Source organism: Podarcis gaigeae, assembly GCF_964106915.1.
Source record: "Podarcis gaigeae genome assembly, chromosome: 9".
NCBI lineage: Eukaryota > Metazoa > Chordata > Lepidosauria > Squamata > Lacertidae > Podarcis > Podarcis gaigeae.
Window position 1 is genome coordinate 699569 of NC_139685.1, and position 20886 is coordinate 720454.

Sequence of the window (20886 nt, forward strand, 5' to 3'; positions counted from 1 at the left end):
GGCCAATTAATGTTTTGATAATCCAGGTAGGTCCAGCTTGGGTTTCTCAGCCCCTGCTAGGCAGGCTGGGCATCTTTGTAAGGCTGTCTGAGGTGACGGCTGAACTTCTCCTAACTGCTGATGCTCCAAATGGATCCTCCTCTTTGAACATAATGTGTGAGAGAGAGCCTCTGAGAAATCTGCCAGAGCCCTACACAATAGGCTGGCAGAGGTATGCAAGGACACTGGAGGGATACTTCTTAAAATTGCTTCTAAATTCTGAAGACCAGCATCATTCAACTCAAGCAATTGGACTCCAGATCTGAGTTCAAACCCTGATCCCAGGATTGGCTCCAATATGTCACAGATCACAGTGTGCAAAGGGGACTTGAAGCTGAAAGCGCAGCTGGTTGAGAACAGTGGACCTTATGATTCATAATTAATTTATGGAACTCAATGTTGAGAGAATTTCGGGACTTAAAGATCTTACTTGTGGGTCTCTGACGTGACTCCCAGGCACCACTGTGTGCACCACTGGGCACCCATAATCTGGGGCCCAAATTGGCACCACTGCTCTAAGTCTCAGGGTTGTGGGGTCAAGCACCACTTTGGGCAAACTTTTCCTGCGTTGTGGGGGGTTGGACTAGATGACTCTTGTAGTCCCTTCCAACTCTACATTTCTATGGTTCTATCTGAGAGTGAGCAACCAGATCCCTCTCGAGAAACCCACAACCAGGATAGAGAGGCAATGCTCCTCTCTTCCTGTTGCCCTCCCCAATCCAGCAACTGGCATTCAGTCCAGCATTCAACTTTTGAATGTGGATGTCTCATATAGTCTTTATGATCAATAGCTACAGGGAAGGTATTTCTCTCCCTCATGAATGCCTGGTCCCTATTTAAAGCCCCATTTTGTGGTCACCATGTCTCCTTACAACAATCCTGGCACCTACGCCCTTTGACCACACCCCATCTGGCCATTGTAACATCTACATTTAGATTCCACCATTCTTCCATGCTGACACTCAAGGTGGCCTTGCTCAGCCTGCTGACCTCCAGGCACCAGCATAGTGTCAGTTGTTGGCATCCAGGGTGGGCAACATGCATGTGCCATGGGTGGGGGGAACCAGCCCAGCCCATGCTGCCAGAGTACCCCACCCCCAATGAAGCAAAGCGGGTCATGCTAAGCTGTCTGTCCACCCACTCAGGGTGGAGCCTGGTGAGCCAACACGGCCCATGGTGGAGAGGAGCACTGGGTCAGGCCTTACTGGGAACTTATCAGAGCTTGCAGGGCAGCAGCTGAAGAAGGAGCACAAAGGGTTTTCTTGTGTGTGTTTCTTGTGGCTGATTAGCTGCTCTCCCTGTGCAAAGGTCAGAGGGGGCAGGGCTTCTGTTGAGGTAGGTGATTAGCTGTGGGAGGAGCTTATCAGAGCTTGCAGGGCAGCGGCGCGTGCCTAGCGGCGCGCGCAGTTTGATCCATCTTTTAGATTTAGGAGAGCTAGTCTCAAAGGTTTGTTGGGGGAGACCTAGGTTTTTTGGGGGGGGGTTATTTGTCCTGTCTTCATGCTTTTTATGATGGAGGACCACTGTAGTCACCCCCAACGACACGTTCTCAAGATGGAGGGTGAGGGAACAGCTGCAGTCACCTGCGGTTCCTGCGCAATGTTTGCCATCTTGCCAAAGGTTGCAGGCAGCTTTACCTGCAGCAATTGCATGTTGATTGCCCTCTTAAAAGACAAAGTCCAGCAACTGGAGGAACGTGTAGCTACACTCCAAAGAATTAGAGAGCTGGAGCTCTTCTTGGAAGCAACAGAGCACACCGTCTCCACCAAGGAGGAGACAGGGGACTCCCCTGAGAAGGAGGCTAGTTCACCAACACAGGAGCCAGATATATGGAGAAACGTGACTCAAAGAAGTAGGAGGCCCAGGGTTCACTCTGATTGTTTAGAAATACACAGTCGCTTTGAGGTCCTCTCCCCTAGCATGGAAGACGAGCAAACTCCATTTGAGGATCTCTCCCTCATTACAGTCGATCAGGTATATGAAGACGAGCAGCAAAGTCAGTCCTCAGGGAATGTGCAGGCGACCTTGGAATGGACAGCTCACGGAAGAACCCCGACCAGACCTAATAGGAGGCGTGTAGTGGTGATAGGGGATTCCCTATTACAGATAGGTAGCCGTGTTGGTCTGCCATAGTCAAAACAAAAAAATTCCTTCCAGTAGCACCTTAAAGACCAACTAAGTTAGTTCTTGGTATGAGCTTTCGTGTGCATGCACACTTCTTCAGATACACTGAAACAGAAGTCACCAGACCCTTCTATATAGGGATTCCCTACTGAGGGGAACAGAAGCAGTGATTTGTGGGCCTGACAAGATTTCTCGGGAAGTGTGCTGTCTCCCCGGGGCTAAGATCCAAGATGTAACTGAACGACTGCAAGGAATCATAAAACCCACTGACAAATACCCCTTCCTCTTGGTTCATGTGGGAACCAATGACACTGCAAGCAATAGCCTCCAGAAGATCAGAAGAGATTACAAGGCTCTGGGCAGGAAATTGAAGCAATTAAATGCACAAATTGTCATCTCATCTGTCCTCCCAGTTGAACGACGTGGCCCAGGGAGAGAGGGGAAAATAGTGGAAGTGAACAGCTGGCTTCGCAAATGGTGTAAACAGGAACGGTTTGGATTCTTAGATCACGGACTGCAGTTTCTTAAAGATGGACTTCTGACAAGCGATGGGCTGCACCTCACAATGGTTGGGAGGAATGTTTTTGCCAAAAATCTCAGAAACCTCATCAGGAGGGCTTTAAACTGACTAAAGTGGGGGAGGGAGACAGTGCTCCTGAAGGTAGGAGTCTATCAATTGATGAAGATGATCATCCTAATGTCATAGACTAAATGAAGCAAACAGCACGCAGACCTGGTGGTGGGAGGAAAAAATCCTTAAATAAGAGACACGGGGGAATGATTAATGGACTTCAATGTCTGTACACTAATGCGCAAAGCATGGGAAATAAACAAGATGAGCTTGAGCTCTTGGTACAGCAAACTAAATATGACATAATAGGCATCACTGAAACCTGGTGGGATAAGTCCCACGATTGGAATGTAATAATGGAGGGATACAATCTATTTCAGAGAAACAGACCAGACAAGAAAGGAGGAGGAGTGGCGTTACATGTCAGGGATGTGTACACCTGTGAAGAGATCCAAGATTTAGAACCTCAAAGCCAAAGTGAGAGCATTTGGGTCAAAATTAAGGGAGAGAAGAATAACTGTGACCTCATTGTGGGAGTTTACTATAGATCCCCAAGCCAAACAGAGGACATAGATGATGCCTTCCTGGAACAGATGGCCAAGCATGCAAAAGGAAGGGAGATAGTAGTAATGGGGGACTTCAATTACCCAGATATTTGTTGGATGTCAAACTCAGCCAAGAACCTAAGGTCAAACAGATTCCTCACTGGCCTTGCAGACAACTTCATTTTCCAGAAAGTGGGAGAAGCAACAAGAGGAACAGCCATTTTACATCTGGTCCTAACCAATGTTGATGATCTGGTTAGTGGGGTAGAAGTGGAAGGATCATTAGGCACGAGTGATCATGCTCTTCTGAAGTTTACTATACAGCGGAAAGGAGCAGCCAAGCATACTAGGACTCAATTTCTTGACTTTAAGAAAGCCGACTTCATAAAACTTAGGGAAGTGCTGGGTGAGATCCCATGGACAGTAATACTAAAAGGAAAGGGAGTTCATGATGGCTGGGAGTTTGTTAAGAGGGAGATAGTAAAAGCACAACTTCAGGCAATACCAATGAGACGGAAAAATGGAAGGTGCCTAAAGAAGCCAGGGTGGTTATCTAAAGAACCTTTAACTGAGTTAAGATTAAAAAAGGATGTGTACAAAAAATGGAAAAGGGGGGAAACCACCAAAGAGTAATTCAAACAAATAGCCAGCACATGTAGACACAAACTCAGAAAAGCTAAAGCACAGAATGAACTCAGGCTTGCTAGAGAGGTTAAAAGCAACAAAAAAGGCTTTTATGGGTATGTTCGTAGCAAAAGGAAGAACAAAGAAACAGTGGGGTCACTCAGAGGAGAAGATGGTGAAATGCAAACAGGGGAAACAGAAAGGGCTGAACTCCTCAATGCCTTCTTTGCCTCAGTCTTCTCCGATAAAGAAAACAATGCCCAACCTGAAGAATTTGGAGCAAATGATTCAGCAGAGGAAACACAGCCCAGAATAACTAAGGAGATAGTACAAGAATACTTGGCTAGTCTAGATGTATTCAAGTCTTCAGGGCCAGATGAACTGCATCCAAGAGTATTAAAAGAACTGGCAGATGTGATCTCAGAACCACTGGCAGTCATCTTTGAGAATTCCTGGAGAACAGGCGAAGTCCTGGCAGACTGGAGGAGGGCAAATGTTGTCCCTATTTTCAAAAAGGGGAAAAGAGAGGACCCAAATATTTACCGCCCAGTCAGTCTGACATCAATACCAGGGAAGATTCTGGAGCAGATCATTAAGCAAACAGTCTGTGAGCACCTAGAAAGGAATGCTGTGATCACCAATAGTCAGCATGGATTTCTGAAAAATAAGTCATGTCAGACTAACCTGATCTCGTTTTTTGAGAGAATTACAAGCCTGGTAGATAAAGGGAACGCAGTGGATGTAGCCTACCTTGATTTCAGCAAGGCATTTGACAAGGTGCCCCATGATATTCTTGTAAAGAAGCTGGTAAAATGCGGTTTTGACTATGCAACCACTCAGTGGATTTGTAACTGGCTGACTGACCGAACCCAAAGGGTGCTCATCAATGGTTCCTCTTCATCCTGGAGAAGAGTGACTAGTGGGGTGCCACAGGGTTCTGTCTTGGGCCCGGTCTTATTCAACATCTTTATCAACGATTTGGATGATGTACTCAAGGGCATCCTGATCAAATTTGCAGATGACACCAAACTGGGAGGGGTGGCTAACACCCCAGAGGACAGGATCACACTTCAAAACGACCTTGACAGATTAGAGAACTGGGCCAAAACAAACAAGATGAATTTTAACAGGGAGAAATGTAAAGTATTGCACTTGGGCAAAAAAAATAATAAAAATGAGAGGCACAAGTACAAGATGGGGGACACCTGGCTTGAGAGCAGTACATGTGAAAAGGATCTAGGAGTCTTGGTTGACCACAAACTTGACATGAGCCAACAGTGTGACGCGGCAGCTAAAAAAGCCAATGCAATTCTGGGCTGCATCAATAGGAGTAATAGCATCTAGATCAAGGGAAGTAATAGTGCCACTGTATTCTGCTCTGGTCAGACCTCACCTGGAGTACTGTGTCCAGTTCTGGGCACCACAGTTCAAGAAGGACACTGACAAACTGGAACGTGTCCAGAGGAGGGCAACCAAAATGGTCAAAGGCCTGGAAACGATGCCTTATGAGGAACGGCTAAGGGAGCTGGGCATGTTTAGCCTGGAGAAGAGGAGGTTAAAGGGTGATATGATAGCCATGTTCAAATATATAAAAGGATGTCACATAGAGGAGGGAGAAAGGTTGTTTTCTGCTGCTCCAGAGAGGCGGACATGGAGCAATGGATCCAAACTACAAGAAAGAAGATTCCACCTAAACATTAGGAAGAACTTCCTGACAGTAAGAAGAGCTGTTCGACAGTGGAATTTGCTGCCAAGGAGTGTGGTGGAGTCTCCTTCTTTGGAGGTCTTTAAGCAGAGGCTTGACAACCATATGTCAGGAGTGCTCTGATGGTGTTTCCTGCTTGGCAGGGGGTTGGACTCGATGGCCCTTGTGGTCTCTTCCAACTCTATGATTCTATGATTCTATGTCCCCAGAAAAATTGTGCACCCGGGGCAACAGCCCCCTGGCACCCGCCGCCCCCAATGCCCCTGCCTCCAGATGCTGTTGGTCTCCATAATCCCTGACAATTGGCCTTCCTGGCTGTGACCGATGGGAGATGGAGTCCACAGAATTGTGGGGCTCAGCAGGTTAGCAAAGGCAGAAACTCACCAACTCCAAGCATAGCTTGCCAAAGAAAGGCCAGTGCATGAGCCAGAGGATAAATACTTAAATGTGTAGCTGAAATTCAAACCTGATGGGAACAAGAAACTTAAGGCACAGGTCATTTAATTCAAAAGTACTAATAAACAATTGCCTGCTAGGCTCTATATTAATTTAAGCTAATGAGGTCCTGTTGTAATCCATGATGAATGGGTGAAGCTCACAGAACATCAACAGGGGAAAGCCAGAGTTGGGCGTAATAATAATTAGTTGCAGTTATAGTAATTCATAACCCATAGGAACAACAAGAGGGGGGAAAGTCTCTTTGCTTAATAATCTGATCGATAGCCAAGGTCCATGTATCTTAATTCCAGTTGGATTTCCCTTTACAACAATAAATGGGGCTTTCTTAGGAATAATGGAATCCATTAATATGTGTTTTCTGCTGCCTTTATAGCAAAACAGGTTATTATTTTACTAACCATGTATCCTTACCAATGTAGTAAATATGAACCTGGACAGTATAGACTTAAAACAACTCCATGTTTTCAGAGTTCAAACACCCGCATTTCCTGAATTTGAGTCAAGTCTGGAATGGATCCAGGAGCCCTCCCTACCAAATCTGAAGTTTAAAGGCTGCCATATTTAACCATTGGTCCTTCAAGTGCAGTGCTGGATAGCCAACATGGTGTCCTCCAGATGTTTTGGAGTTCATGACCATTGGTCATGCTGGCTGTGTCTGATGGAATTTGGGGTCCAACAACATCTACAAGGGAGTATGTTGGCCACCACTGACCTACACTGACTGCCAGCAGTTCTCCAGAATTTCAGTCAGAGGTTTTCCTAAGCCGCTGGTGCCTTCTCTGCGGGGCCATGGGTGCCCAGGCACTCACAAAATTTCCAATGAGGGGGCTAGGCCCCCTCAATATTCCACAGCCAGGCGGGCTCCAGTGGGCCCTCCCTCACACACACACACACGCCAGGCGCCCACAACATTGAGCAGAACCCAGTGCACCTGTCCTAAACCCTGCCTAGAGATGCCAGGAATTGAACCTGGGATCTTCTCTATGCTGGGCATATGCTCCACCACTGAACTAGTGTCCTTCTCCAAAATTGAAGCATTTAGAAAGAAGGAGTAATCAACTGGCAAAGTCTCTGGTCTCTGCTGGGACCTGAAAAACATCTACTTCAGGTCTGAATTTCTCAAATGTGGTATGGCACCAGAAATCTGATTTCAGAGAAAGGGTTGCATGTCAGTCATAGAGCACCTGCTGTGCATGCAGAAGGTCCCAGGTTCAATGCCTGGTAGGGCTGAAACCCTGGAGAGTCACTGTCAGTCAGTATAGACATTACTGAGCTGTGGGCTGGCTTAGTATAAGGTGTGACTCAGCTTCCTCTGTTCCTAACTGTGTTTTTCCATTATTTTCTTTAAACCGGGGTTTTTACATTTAAAGGGTTGTGGTGCCTTCCAGCTGTTGCCTGGGACTGGTGGCAATTGGAGTCCATTAACATATGAGGAAAAGGGAACACAATTTACTCATCCTTGTTCAAAAAGCAGCATGGAGACATGTGCAACATTTTGTTCTGACCACTCTCTGCCTCCCAACTGGGAGGGTCCCCCACCTTTGTTGTAGAAGATGGACCATATTCTGAGAGCCAGCCGAGACACAGCAGCTAACGGTGCTTCACTGTCTGCATCAAATTGCATAGGTACCTAGATTGGTTGAGTTGCTTTGGCACAGAGGCATCCCTCCACATTCCTGGAAATAACAATGCAACAGTAAAAATTAAAAGAACTAACAATCTGCTGCCATTTGGTGACACCCAAAGCCAGCTGTCCGAGGTAGGCTCCTCACTCAGCCTAACATGAAAGCAAGTGAAGCCAGATGGAGAGAATCATAACAACAACAACAACAACAATTTATTATTTATACCCCACCCATCTGGGTGGGTTTCCCCAGCCACTCTGGGCAGCTCCCAATAGAATTAAAAGCACAACATCAAACATTAATGAGACTGAGCAACAGTAGCTCACCCCGTCGTGGGGATTCAAACCGCTGACCTTATGATCGGCAAGCCCTAGGCTCAGTGGTTTAGACCACAGCGCCGCCCTTGTCCCTCCAGTTGGCCATATTGGCTGGGTCCATTTTTTATTTTTTTTTAAAGAAACAGTTGAATAACCACCTCTTTCAGCGGGTCTAGGAAGGCTCACAGAGGGAAGCATTCTCCACCCCACAGAGCCCATCGCCCAGCCCTTCCCAGCTCGCTTTTATTAGCCAGGATGGGCAAGGATCAATGAGACAGGTGGCAGGTTTCACTCGTCCAAGCAGCCTGTCCACATCCTCGGAGGTAACAGATTAGAATTGATCCCATGGAACTCAACTAGACAGGACTCTAGCACTTTCCTGCCCTCTCTCAGGATCACAGAGAAGTCCAGTTGTACCAGAAAGTGATCCAACCATGGCACTTCTTTTGTTTCACTTTTGCTTAATGTCAGATCACCCACATCAGTAGAGGTGAACACCATGTCTATGGCATGTCCATGACTATGTTGTGCCAAATCTATTCAGGGACAGCCCCATGGAGGCCATGCTTTCCATGAAGTCCCAAGTGGCCCCTTGTAAGGTTGTGTCTGCATGGATGTTAAAATCCCATAGGACAACCAAACTAGGTGTCTCCAGGAGCACATCCACCATGACCTGAAGCAGCTCAGGCAGGGAATCCTTGGAGCAGCGGGGAGGTCGGTACACCAAAAGGAATCCTGTACTGCCCCTATTGCCCAACTTCCAGAACATGCACTCAGAAAACTGGTTCTTCACAATAGGATGCCTGGTGTAAACTAGTGACTTCCCAAAAATCATAGCAAGCCAGGGGTGTGTAGTGTGAATTCAGAAAACTGAGCATGGTGATGAAGAATGCCTAGCTCTGCCGATCTGAAAGTGGCAGAGTGACATGGGTGCCCCCTGTTCAGATTTATGCTCCTCATAATGCCATTAATCCTCTCCTGTAATAACATTAAATCTTCCTATTTATGGCTAGCATCGTTCATAAAGCCCCAAAACCATTTGCAGGCCCAGTTTGTTTTTATTCAGCGGATGATGATCTGCAACCAGCAACCTGTTGCTCTTTGTGATGGGCAATCTCTACTTTGCTTGATTTGCAATTGCAGTTAGAAAACCAAACTATTCCTCCCCTCCTCACAAAATAGGGAAATAGCTGATTTCCTCCCAAACCCATTCTGGCAGTTGGTCCCTGAGGCCAGGGCCAGGTGAGGACATTTTGCTGCCTGAGTCAAGGAACAAGACAGCAACCCCCTTCCTATTCCTTATCCAGAAGTCAGCCAGACTAGCAGGCGAAACTGACTCCAGGACTGGAGACATGCCTAGCACTGTGCCAGAGGGCAGGAGGCTAACTTAGGGGGCAGAAGGCAAGCCATGCAGCACACCCATGCAGATCTGTCCTCCAGCACCTCCCAGCCGCTCACCCGAGGCTGCTGCCACACCCTGTCTAAAGACAGAGCCAGTCCTCTTGATGACATTGTTGGGAGTATGGCAAGATCAAAATGCTTCCCCACAAGCTTAGTTATTTTTTTCAGCAATGAGGATACCAAAATATCATCACAAGAGTTCTGTTGGATCTGGCCCAACATCCTGTTCTCTCAGTAACCACCCAGATGCCTCTGGGAAACTCCCAAGCAGGACCTGCAAACAATATATCTAAGTGTGACTTATTTGCATTTATTGTTGTTGTTTAGTCATTTAGTCGTGTCCGACTCTTCGTGACCTTATGGACCAGAGCATGCCAGGCCCTCCTGTCTTCCACTGCCTCCTGTAGTTTGGTCAAATTCATGTTAGTAGCTTCGAGAACACTGTCCCACCATCTCGTCCTCTGTCATCCCCTTCTCCTTGTGCCCTCCATCTTTCCCAACATCAGGGTCTTTCATGGATCTCCTTCATGGATCACTGCCTTTGTTGTGGCAAAGGGGCTTGAATAACTCCAAGAAGCTATGAGCTATGCCATGCAGGGCCACCCAAGATGGACAGGTCATAGTGGAGAGTTTTGACTAAAAGTGATCCACTTGGAGCAAGAACCGGCAAGCCACTCCAGTATCCCTGCCAAGAAAACTCCATGGACAAAAACAACAGGCATATAAAATTTGCATTTATAGTTGCATCTAACTTTTACATTTTATGTAAAATAACATTTTATGGTACTTTTGCAACTATAAGCAACAGAAATAGGCAAACATTAAACTCTTGACATGCTCCTTCTGCTGTGCATAATCTAATAGGAAGAATCATTTCATGATGTAGGGAAAGTGATCTCCTTTTAGAAAACAGCCTTGAAGATTTGTAACACAGAGAGACTGGAAATTGAAATATGAGCAATTGCATTACCTTTCCTGGTTATTGTTTTTTATTAGATGGTGCCCCTCTGGAGGCTTCACCCAGGGCAAAAAACACAGCTAGGCTGGGATCCTCTCCCACATTTCAATGCTGATTTTCTGGTGACCATTAAGTCTGGCTGGTGTTGGTGACCTGGCTTTTGATGTCTCCAGGGCACTTCCCGTTTTGCCCTGGTAGTGAAAGAAAGTGTTTGTGGGTCTGGCAGAGTCCTGCCAGACATGCAGATTTATTATGAGGCAGCCTATTTGTGTTGGTTAAAAGAATGGATTATATTGGATAATGCAGACATCCTGGACTTAGAATGTCATGATTTAAAATTTGGCTGGCATGAATGTCTTTGGTATGAGAAGGCAAAAATTTATAAAAGTTTATGAACCATATTCCATCAGTTACATGAAATGTTTAAATTAGATAGGAAAAAAATGGTTTTCTGGACCAAAGCTCACAGTTCAAAAAAGAACTTTTACCAAAAAAAGAGAAACTTTTGTCCAAAATATATAATCTGTTATTAGAGTGGGAAACAAAAGACAAGCTTGTTAAAGCCTCAGTGACACACTGGGCAATAGATATAGGTCACAAAAAGATTTTAACCTCTGGAAATGTGCTTTGAAGTTCACAGCATATTATTCTTTGAAGGAGAACTATTTGAAAGTGATTTACAGATGGTATTTAACTCTGAGTAGGCTTGCTAAGATGTATAAGACTGAATCAGATAAGTGCTGGAAATGCAAACAGCTTGCAGACTTAACATATAGAATAAGAGAAAAAGAAGAACATACATTTAGAGAATATTGGAAAACTTTTATTGAATATATGGAAAATAACTGTGTACAGCTGAAAATGTTGGCAGCATTAAGGTGAATTCAACAGTGTAAATAAGTTATGATGGTTGTAATAATGGAATACTGAATAGTATAGTTTCTGTAAAATATGCAGGGATTTATGATATGTAAAATGAACCATGGAAAAAGAAGAAGGGAAGTCATTGATATCTTAAGGATGTAAAAATGTGTACTTTAAACTGTAAAACAGAAAAATGAAAGTGTTTGTGATGCAGAGGCTGTGATACGAACACAGCTCTAGCAGCCATTGCCCTTTCTCATTCATGCTGCCAATACCCAAAGCCAATGAAACAATCCTAGCCTTACATGCCATTTGAATTCTGGTCTTGTAGGTCCTGTCTGACACGCTCACAACTATGCCACACTGGCTCTTACACAATAAAATGCAGCCACTATGACTTGTTGTGGCTCCAGCACAAGGATTCAGCAATAGCACAACCTGGAAAGTCTGCCCTGATTTCATCCCATACTCAAACACTTGGTCCCTGTCGCTCTGATGTGCCTTAGGTTCCCATTGCATATGCTAGCTGTGGTACTCTTGTCACATATTGGTCTTCCATGCTGTTTCCCTCTTTGTGTTAATGCATAAAAAAGAGTAGAACCTTTCCATCTTTTAAGTATGAGGTTAGAGGTGGGTTTTGCCATTAATTACTCCCAGCTGTGTCTTGTGCTTTGTAGAACTGTGTATATTGTACACTGTCCATCCATAGCTTGTTTTGCCTGTAATATGGAGCTTTCTATGTTTCCCTCTCTGGTGCATATATTATGCATCACGTAGGTTGGTGCATGGAGCTAGACTGAAATTTATTTTCAATGGTCTTGTTCGAGAGGGACTTTTTAAAGGGCAAGGAGAATGCAGAGACCTTAGAATCTCCTTCTCTCTTGCTGAATGGTTTCCGGATGACACTCTGTGACCAAAGAGCACCATCTTGAAGCCCATGTTTCTTGCTCTCTCCTTACAGTAAGGGGATCCAAAGCAGGAACATAAGAAGCAGTGTTAGAAAGTCACATATTAAAGCTGATTGCCAAATGGCACCTCAGCCCTAGGTTGCAGTTGCCACAACGGAATCAAGGCACTATTTCCCCCCAATAAAGTTCATTACAGTGGTACCTTGGGTTACAGACGCTTCAGGCTACAGATGCTTCAGGTTACAGACTCTGCTAACCCAGAAATAGTACCTCAGATTAAGAACTTTGCTTCAGGATGAGAACAGAAATCATGCGGCGGTGGCGCGGCAGCAGTGGGAGGCCCCATTAGCTAAAGTGGTACCTCAGGTTAAGAACAGTTTCAGGTTAAGAACAGACCTCCGGAACGAATTAAGTACTTAACCCGAGGTACCACTGTATTTTTATAATTCATTTCATTTATATGCCACTTTATATTTTAAAGAAAAAAAATCTCAAAGCAGTTTACAACACATTAAAACATCAAATAAAATAAACCAGAATACTAATTTTTAAAAATCAAGGAAACTTCTCTAAGTGACGTTTTGCTTTTCCCATATTTATTTACCTACTAAATTTGTAGAGCTCCAACAGCAGAAGTCCTCTAGGAAGCCAGTGTGTCATAGTGGTTAGAGTGTTGGACGAGGACCTGGGAGATCAGGGTTCAAATCCCCACTCAGTCATGAAGTTCACTAGGTGACCTTGGAGTCAGTCGCAGCCTCTTCACCTACCTCACAGGGTTGTTGTAGGAAGAGGGTGAACCATGTATTCCTTGGAGAAAAAGTTGGGCTAGAAATGCAATAAGCAAGCTCTTCTGCTTATCTGCTTAAGAAAGCTGGAGAGGCTAGCCAGACGGAGATGTCAGTTGCCAATTGGCATCCAGAGATCTCCATGTGGCTGCAATTGCACCCACGTCAGTAGCAAAACGCACCTGGTGCCTGGCGAATTTCTATTTCCGAGAGAAGAGCCCTGCTGAATCAGGGCAACGGCCCATCTAGTCCAGCATCCTCTTCTCACAGTGGACCCCCAGATGACTGTTATGAGGAGCCTGAAAGCAGGTCCTGAGAGCACAGCATTCTGGGGAGGGCTCAGCCAATGTCGTGCCTTCCAGGTGCTGCTAGACTACAACACCCATCTTTCCCAACCATTGGCCAAGCTGGTTGGGGCCCAGAATCAAAGAACTGTAGAGTTGGAAGGTACCTTGAGTACTCTGTATTATTATTATTATTATTATTATTATTATTATTATTATTATTATTATTATTATTATTATTAAATGTGGCTATTATGGGGAATACTTGGCTTTCACCCACCCATCTCCAGCCATGAAAATGATGCCCACAAAAATCTGCCAGCTTTGAAGGGGCATCATATTCTTGTGGGGGGGAGGATTGCCTCAGCCTGCAGTCATACAATTTATTGGCAAGAAAGACAGAAGGCTATGCATTTTGCTAGCAGCCACACATCCCTTACAATGCCTAGTTTCACCCTTTGGATTAAACTAAATCAACCCCCCCCCCCTTTTTCTGTTTAAACACATTGTTCCTCATCACCCTTCCCAGTGGCATAGGGGGAGGAGGAGAGGGAGGATTATTTTCTACCTTCTGCGTTGCAGACATTTTCAATATTTAGACTGCTATTGTGAGCTTATTAAATGGATTTGTCTATACGCTTTGGGAGTATCCTGTTCTTCCAGCCTTTCTGATACATCTTGCAGTTTGAACTAATACACACACAGAGGCACACATGGGAGAGAGGGGAAAGTTAGAATAGAATCAGTGCTCACGCATTCCCTGGTACAGCCTACTCTAGCAACTGCACCACCAACCTCAGAATGTGCATGGCAAATTACGCGCTCAAGAGCACATCTTAATTGGTGGCACTGAGCTTTCTGCCTGGAGGGAGAAATAAATGAATGAAGTGGTCTAGCTCTTGTGCTAGGACTGCACCACATGAATGGCTGTTCTTAGTGCAAGGGCTCATTGACATCACCATTGTATTGTGATGGGAGTTGTGCTTAGTATGCAAGTTTGAAAAACCATAAAAGAATGATGGATTCCCTTGATGGAAAAGTGCAAGGTTCATCCAGCCATATTAGCATAAGGCAGGCTTATTCTCTGTCACACAAGGGTGTATTGAGCCTACTCTTAACCTGCAGTGACTCTCCAAGGAATGGGGCAGAGACTCTCTCAGCCCTTGAGTATGGAGCTCCTTTAACTGGAGATGTTGGGGTCTGAACCTGGAACTCTGTGCATGCAAAGGCATTCAGCATCCTATTTCGAAAAGCAGCCAGTCAAATGCCACTGGAAGTTCATGAACAGGGTATGATGGCTTCCCTTGTGTGGGAACAGAAGTATATAATATCTGCACACATTTGGCTGCAACAGTGAATTTGGATTGGTGTCGAAATATCTGGGCAATTGGTCCACTACATACTAGTCATAACTCTGGGGGGTTTGTTTTGCATTTTTGTGGGTGCACCCGGAGATGGAGGGGTTAGCTGGATCAGGAAGACTTGTGCTGCATGCAGTAGAGATGCTGAATCCAGACCCAGACACCAGTGCTGAGCCTAAGGACAAAGAGCTCCGTGAACCACAAGTCCCAAACTGGGATGTCCAGTCTCACCCTCTGAGATCCTAGATCCTCCTAAGGGATTGACTTTCTACACCAGGCTGAACAACTCCTGACCACAAAGCTATGCCTTTAAGGCTCTGTCTTCTTCACGAAGGGAGTGGAACCTTGGGGGTGGGGGGGGCAGCACTGTCCAAGAGGAATAAAAGGCCTCAGCTGAGGTCCAGGTCTTGTTAAAGCATGTTGTCTGCTTGGTCCTGCAACCCCAGCCTGCCCCCACTTGTCACCTGCTTATCTATGCCTGGGGTGGGGAACATGTCACCCTCCAGATGTTGTGGGACTCCAACTCCCATCAGTCCTAGCCAACATGGCCAATATTCAGGGATGATGGCAGTTGCAGTCCAACTGTGCTTTTGGTCATGGGTTCCTTATCCTTGGGTGAAGCCTTCCTCATGAGTTCCAGTTACCACTTGTGGTTAGGACAGGACAATACCTAGATCACAACTCATATACCATGTATTACGGTATGCTACTGCAAACATAGAAGTGGCATGGCTGGTGATGTGGTATCACAGAATCATATAATTATAGAGTTGGAAGGTACCCCGAGGGTGATCTAGTCTGATCTGCAGTGCAGGAATCACAGCAAAATGATCCCTGACAGATGGCCACCCAACCTTTGCTTAAAAACCTCCAAGAAAGAAGAGTCCACCATGATCCCAGAGAGTTTGTTCCACTGTCAAATGGTTGTTGCTCTCAGAAGGTTCTTCCTGGTGTTTGGTTGGAACCTCCTTTCTTGTAACTTGAAGTTATGGGTTCAGGTCCTGCCCTCTGAAGCAACAGAAAACAAGCTTGTTCCATCTTTCACATAACAACCCTTGAGATTTCTGATGGTGGCTCCTCTCAGTCTTCTTTTATTCTGGCTAAACGTACCCAACTCCCTAAACTATTTCTCATATAAGGCTTGGTTTCCAGACCCTTGATCATCTTGGTTGCCCTCCTCTGCACATGTTCCAGCTTGTCAATATTTAGTATGCATAGGCTGACTCCAATACACTGTAGATCATTGGCAATATACGGTAGACTGCTTCACCATAAGCTGGAATCCGCTTGCCTCATTCATGTAGGCAGGGTGAGGATTTTGTTTTTTCTCCATTTTGCAGAGTAATCACTTAATTATCTACTACATCCTATACCCTTTTTAAAATGCTGGTTCTTTTTAGGGTTTTTTATTGGGTTGTTGTTTGTATTTTGATTTTATGTATGTGATCCTTTATGTGAACCACCCTGAGACCTACAGGTATAGGGTGGTATAGAAATAATAATAATAATAATAATAATAATAATAATAATAATAATTACCCTCTCCCTGACCTGTTTTTGGATCCATTTGTAGAAATAGGCAGAGCAGTCCAATATCCCATAAGCCTTCGTCTGTATCGCCTGAAAACTAATTGTTTGTGAGACAGTCCAAAGGGTGCCCTCATAGTCCTCGTCCTCCTTCTATAACTACCTTGGGTACCTCAAGTTAAGAACTTAATTCGTTCTGGAGGTCTGTTCTTAACCTGAAACTGTTCTTAACCTGAGGTACCACTTTAGCTAATGGGGCCTCCCACTGCCGCCACTGCACGATTTCTGTTCTCATCCTGAAGCAAAGTTCTTAACTCGAGGTACTATTTCTGTAACCTGAAGTGTCTGTAACCGGAGATACCACTGTAGTACCACCAGAATGACAGGCTGCTGTATGTCTAGTGCAGGGGGCACCTGTTGTGGAGGAAGGAATTTTACTCCAAGCCACTCTTGTCTTCAGGCCATGAGGTTTTTGCCTTCCTCATAGCACAAATATACATGGGCATCTATTGTTCCTGTGGAAGATCTGTCACATTTTGCTTGGTGGAGGGCATTGGGCAGGCTCTGTAGCTTAGAATGGCCTCCCCATAAGGGGTCCTAGAGGGTGGCATGCTGAGGCCTTGATGCTAGCTCGGGGCTGTAGGTCAACCTCCACATGCTCCCATGTTGTGGGTGGGACCCACCAGAATGGCCTGTGTCAGATCCAGAGGCCCCACAGCTCCTGACATTCCTCCTGTCTCTCTGATTTTACTCCAGCACCAGCTCCTGTTAGTGAAGCATTCCCTGGGTAGACACATTGGGGTAGACTAGACAGTGAGTGTCAGCTCTGCCTCCATTGCCAAGAATGCAGTGATGACTATTCTGGCATGAGCAGTCCCAACAGACCCAGCCTACTTGTGTGAGTGTCTGTATACTTGACCAGGCTGCCACTGTGCCAACAACTGCCTGACCTTCTCCTCAAAAGGGTAGTCTTAGATCGTAGGAGCATGGGTGGTGCTGTGGTCTAAACCACTAAGCCTCTTGGGCTTGCCGATCAGAAGGTTGGGGGTTCAAATCCCAGTGACAGGGTGAGCTCCCGTTGCTCTTTTCCAGCTCCTGCCAACCTAGCAGTTCAAAAGCACACCAGTGCAAGTAGATAAATAGGGTACAGCTGCAGTGGAAAGTTAAACAGTGTTTTTGTGCACTCTGGTTTCCGTCACGGTGTTCTGTTGCACCAGAAGCGGTTTTGTCCTGCTGGCCACATGACCCACATGGACAAACACCGGCTCCCTTGGCCTGAAAGCAAGATGAGCACCTCAACCCCATAGTCACCTTTGACTGGACTTAACCATCCAGGAGTCTTTTACCTTTTTTTACCTTAGATAGTGCCTGGCTATGTATCTTTGAAAGGGATGCAGGTGGCACTGTGGGTTAAACCACAGAGCCTAGGGCTTGCCAATCAGAAGGTCAGCAGTTCGAATCCCCACGACAGGGTGAGCTCCTGTTGCTCGGTCCCTGCTCCTGCCAACCTAACAGTTCGAAAGCATGTCAAAGTGCAAGTAGATAAATAGGCACCACTCTGGCGGGAAGGAAAGTAGTGTTTCCGTGCGCTGCTCTGGTTTGCCAGAAGCGGCTTAGTCATGCTGGCCACATGACCCGGAAGCTGTATACCGGTTCCCTCGGCAAGTAAAGCTAGATGAGCACCGCAACCCCAGAGTCATCTGCGACTGGACCTAATGGTCAGGGGTCCCTTTACTTTTATGTATCTTTGAACTCTCCTGTGAAGTCCTGAAGTTCTAACCTGTAGGCTGATTTGAGTTGGGTGTTACAGCAAATTTTGGAATAAAGCATTTAACAATAACCGACCCAAGCGTCCAAGCACTGGATACATGGGAGCCAGGACGGTGTGTCTGAAAACCCACTTTCTGTGCTGACTCTTAAAACATACATTGTCCTATCTCTGCTTCTTTTGAATAGCAAACAAATGCTAGTGGAAGAGATTTGATGAGAAATATTGCATTAATCTTCATTCCTTGACTACTGCATGAAACCTGCGACATGCCCGGAGAGACAGTCTCTCCAAACCTGCCGTCCACTGTGGTCACCATCCTATATTAATCAGCATGGCCACAAGTGTAGTCAAGCTAGATACATAGTGAATTACTGCTCATTTGTTCCTCCCAGTAACCTTGTATTTGTAACCACCAATCCCATATCACCGCTGTGTGCATTTGTCAAACTGCATACACCTTGGTTGTTTCTAGGAGGTACGTAAAAACCACATGTGTATTTATGGCATTATCGGCAAGTCTGGCTCTTTCCTCCTCCTCCTTCCCACTGGTCCGGAGCTCTTTTTATGAGGATTGATGGATGGGCAGTTAATGTTTAGAGCCTCACCCTCTGATGGTATCTCTCTGTGTGAATACATCTTTTCCCCAATAACAGCTGTTTTGAAAGTGCTGTCTGCTGCAAGAGCAACTGCGTCTGCATTTTCTTTCTCCCCCTTTCTCTCGTTTTTCTAATTCTTTCATCCTCACGCATGCCACATGTGGAGGAAGGCTGAATAAAGCAGTGGAATTTGCATGCATGCATTCATAGGTCCCAATGTAAAAGTCTGCGGAGATGTGCAACATTTTTCTGGGGGAAATTCACATATGAGAAATGTGAATTAATTTTGTTTCACCTTCTTGCTTTGACTCACTCCAGTATTTTCAGGGTTGGGCACTGGGAGGTGGCAGCAGCTGGAACAGAGGGAGGTGGGGCACATGGGGCATAGCATGTGGATGTACCTGGCATCAGCAGGTAAAAGGGCCAAGGCCATATAAATCCACTCTGGCCCCCCTCCAGCCTCCCACCTTTCCAGTCTAGGATGGGTCCCCCTTTAGAAGTAAGTAGGATTTATTTTACATGCTCACATCATTTTATTTGAATTTGTTTTATCCCACATTTCTGCAGTTTCCAAGGTATCTATTGGGGCTCAAACAAAAGTTCTGTAAAGCGGAGGTATTTCGAAGGGAGAATGTCTCACAAAAGACCCCCTACTCACCCGTGTTGCCTCTTTGGCACCACTGTAGTGCAAGCAGCGGAGATCCTGCTCTCCATAGCCTTCCCCCGCTTCCCCCCCCCCACTCTCAAGTTGCCAGAGTGATGGCATGTGGCAATCAGACATCATCTGATTGGCTTCAGACATCATCACATAGTCAAATCTCACTGGCTATATGTCATAAGCATGAAGCCGAATATATGAGTGATGACTATCCTCACTCAACCAGAAGTGGCATTGGAGGGCGGGGGCTGAGGGATTGTATTGTCTGCTGCACCCCAGCAACATCCGCTTTCTCTTAGAGCTGAAGAGACAAATGGTTTCTTAAAGCTGCCAGCAGCATCAAATCACCTGAGTGACTGGCACAGTTGCGCCCATCCAGCAACTCGGAGGAAGAATGCCATTGGCTGCTTCTGAGCACACGCTAGGCAGGGCTATAAAGTCACAGAAAATGTCTTTTTTATAATATTTTTATTGGTTTTCATAATAACCAGCATCATATAACAATAAATATTAAGAAATAAAAAATAAAAAATAAAAATTTGAACAACTGTATCATTTTATATAATGTTTGTACATTCAACACAGTACCAAAATATGGGATTTCTCCAACCCCCCGACTTCCCTCTACCCCCTCTGTGGTTCCATTATTTCATTGTTAAATCATGCGTGTCCAAATCATATTTCCATCCATTCATATCTGTCAGGGGTTCAGGAGCAGAGACACAGGAGGGGGAGCAAATGGAGAGCGAGGAGGAGGAATCCGAGTGGGGTGGAGGCAGTGACAGTGGGCAGAGTCATTCCACGAGCCTCTCCAGCGAATCGGAAGATTCACAGAAGGGAGCGCCGATGGCCAGGGCAAGGGGGGCTCCAGGGGGAAAACCCCAGGAGGAAGGGGCCAGCGGGGACTCCCTGAGCAGCAGTTGGAAATCAGGACCAGCTTCCCCACCAGAGCGCAGTAGGGAGGGGGAGTCCCAGGAATCGGGACCAGTGTTCTCACCACCAGCGAAAGGAGATGAGTCAGGTTTGACCACGCCCACATCGGAGAGCGGGGAAACGGTCAGGAGGAAGGTTACCGGCTGGGCGCGCGCGCCAAGTTCAAATGTACAGGCGAGCGGCACAGCAGGGAGCCCGGATAGGGAGCCAGGTCCTAAAGCCCGCCGGAAGGAAGGGCAAGACTCAGGGGGGTCAGCATCAGAAGAGTCCAGGAAGGAGGAAACCCCAGGGGGCAGAAGGACCCAGAGGAGGAAGGAACAGCACAGGAGGTGGAGCCGGGCTAGGATCTTAAACTGGTGCGGAAGGGATAGTGACTCAGAGGGGACTTCGCCGATTTAGAGTCAAGACGTAGGGCTGCGCGCTCTGGGGTTTGAAATGGAAACTAAACTTCAATAAAGACTTTTGTACATTACATCAACCGGGCGTTGGTCCTCTGTGAGCTGGGACCTAGAGGCAGTCTTGACAATATCTATTTTTATCTATTTGTCACAGCCAATGTCTGTCCCATCGGCACAAGAGTGTCAGGGGCTGCCTAGTCCCCACCCTCCCCTCTGCCTCTGAATTAATGTGCAGCAGGAGGGGGCCCCCAACAGGTCCCTTGGAAAATTCATGTACATCAAATCATTCAGTAACCACGAGACAATAAAACACAATGCACATTTTAGTCAAAAAGGTGCTCTCCCTCTCAGACCCCGCCCCCACCCCGGTCTTGAAAGTGACTCAAGTGATCCCTCCCAAAGGCAGAGGTGTTCAATGAGAAGAGATAGTCCA

The 20886-nt window shown here is 46.1% G+C and overlaps 2 protein-coding genes across 3 annotated transcripts in view; one reads left to right on the top strand and one right to left on the bottom strand.

The window, feature by feature from the left end:
• Positions 1-20886, top strand: part of LINGO1 (leucine rich repeat and Ig domain containing 1) — a 696168-nt gene that overhangs the window by 120470 nt on the left and 554812 nt on the right. The gene's annotated exons all lie outside the window — the stretch shown is intronic.
• The window catches only part of RCN2 (reticulocalbin 2), a 1080843-nt gene continuing 1062858 nt past the window's right edge, over positions 2902-20886 (bottom strand). Inside the window, exon 9 of the transcript XR_014555155.1 lies at positions 2902-4332. The gene's annotated coding sequence lies outside the window, so the exon portion shown is untranslated. The remainder of the gene's footprint in view (positions 4333-20886) is intronic.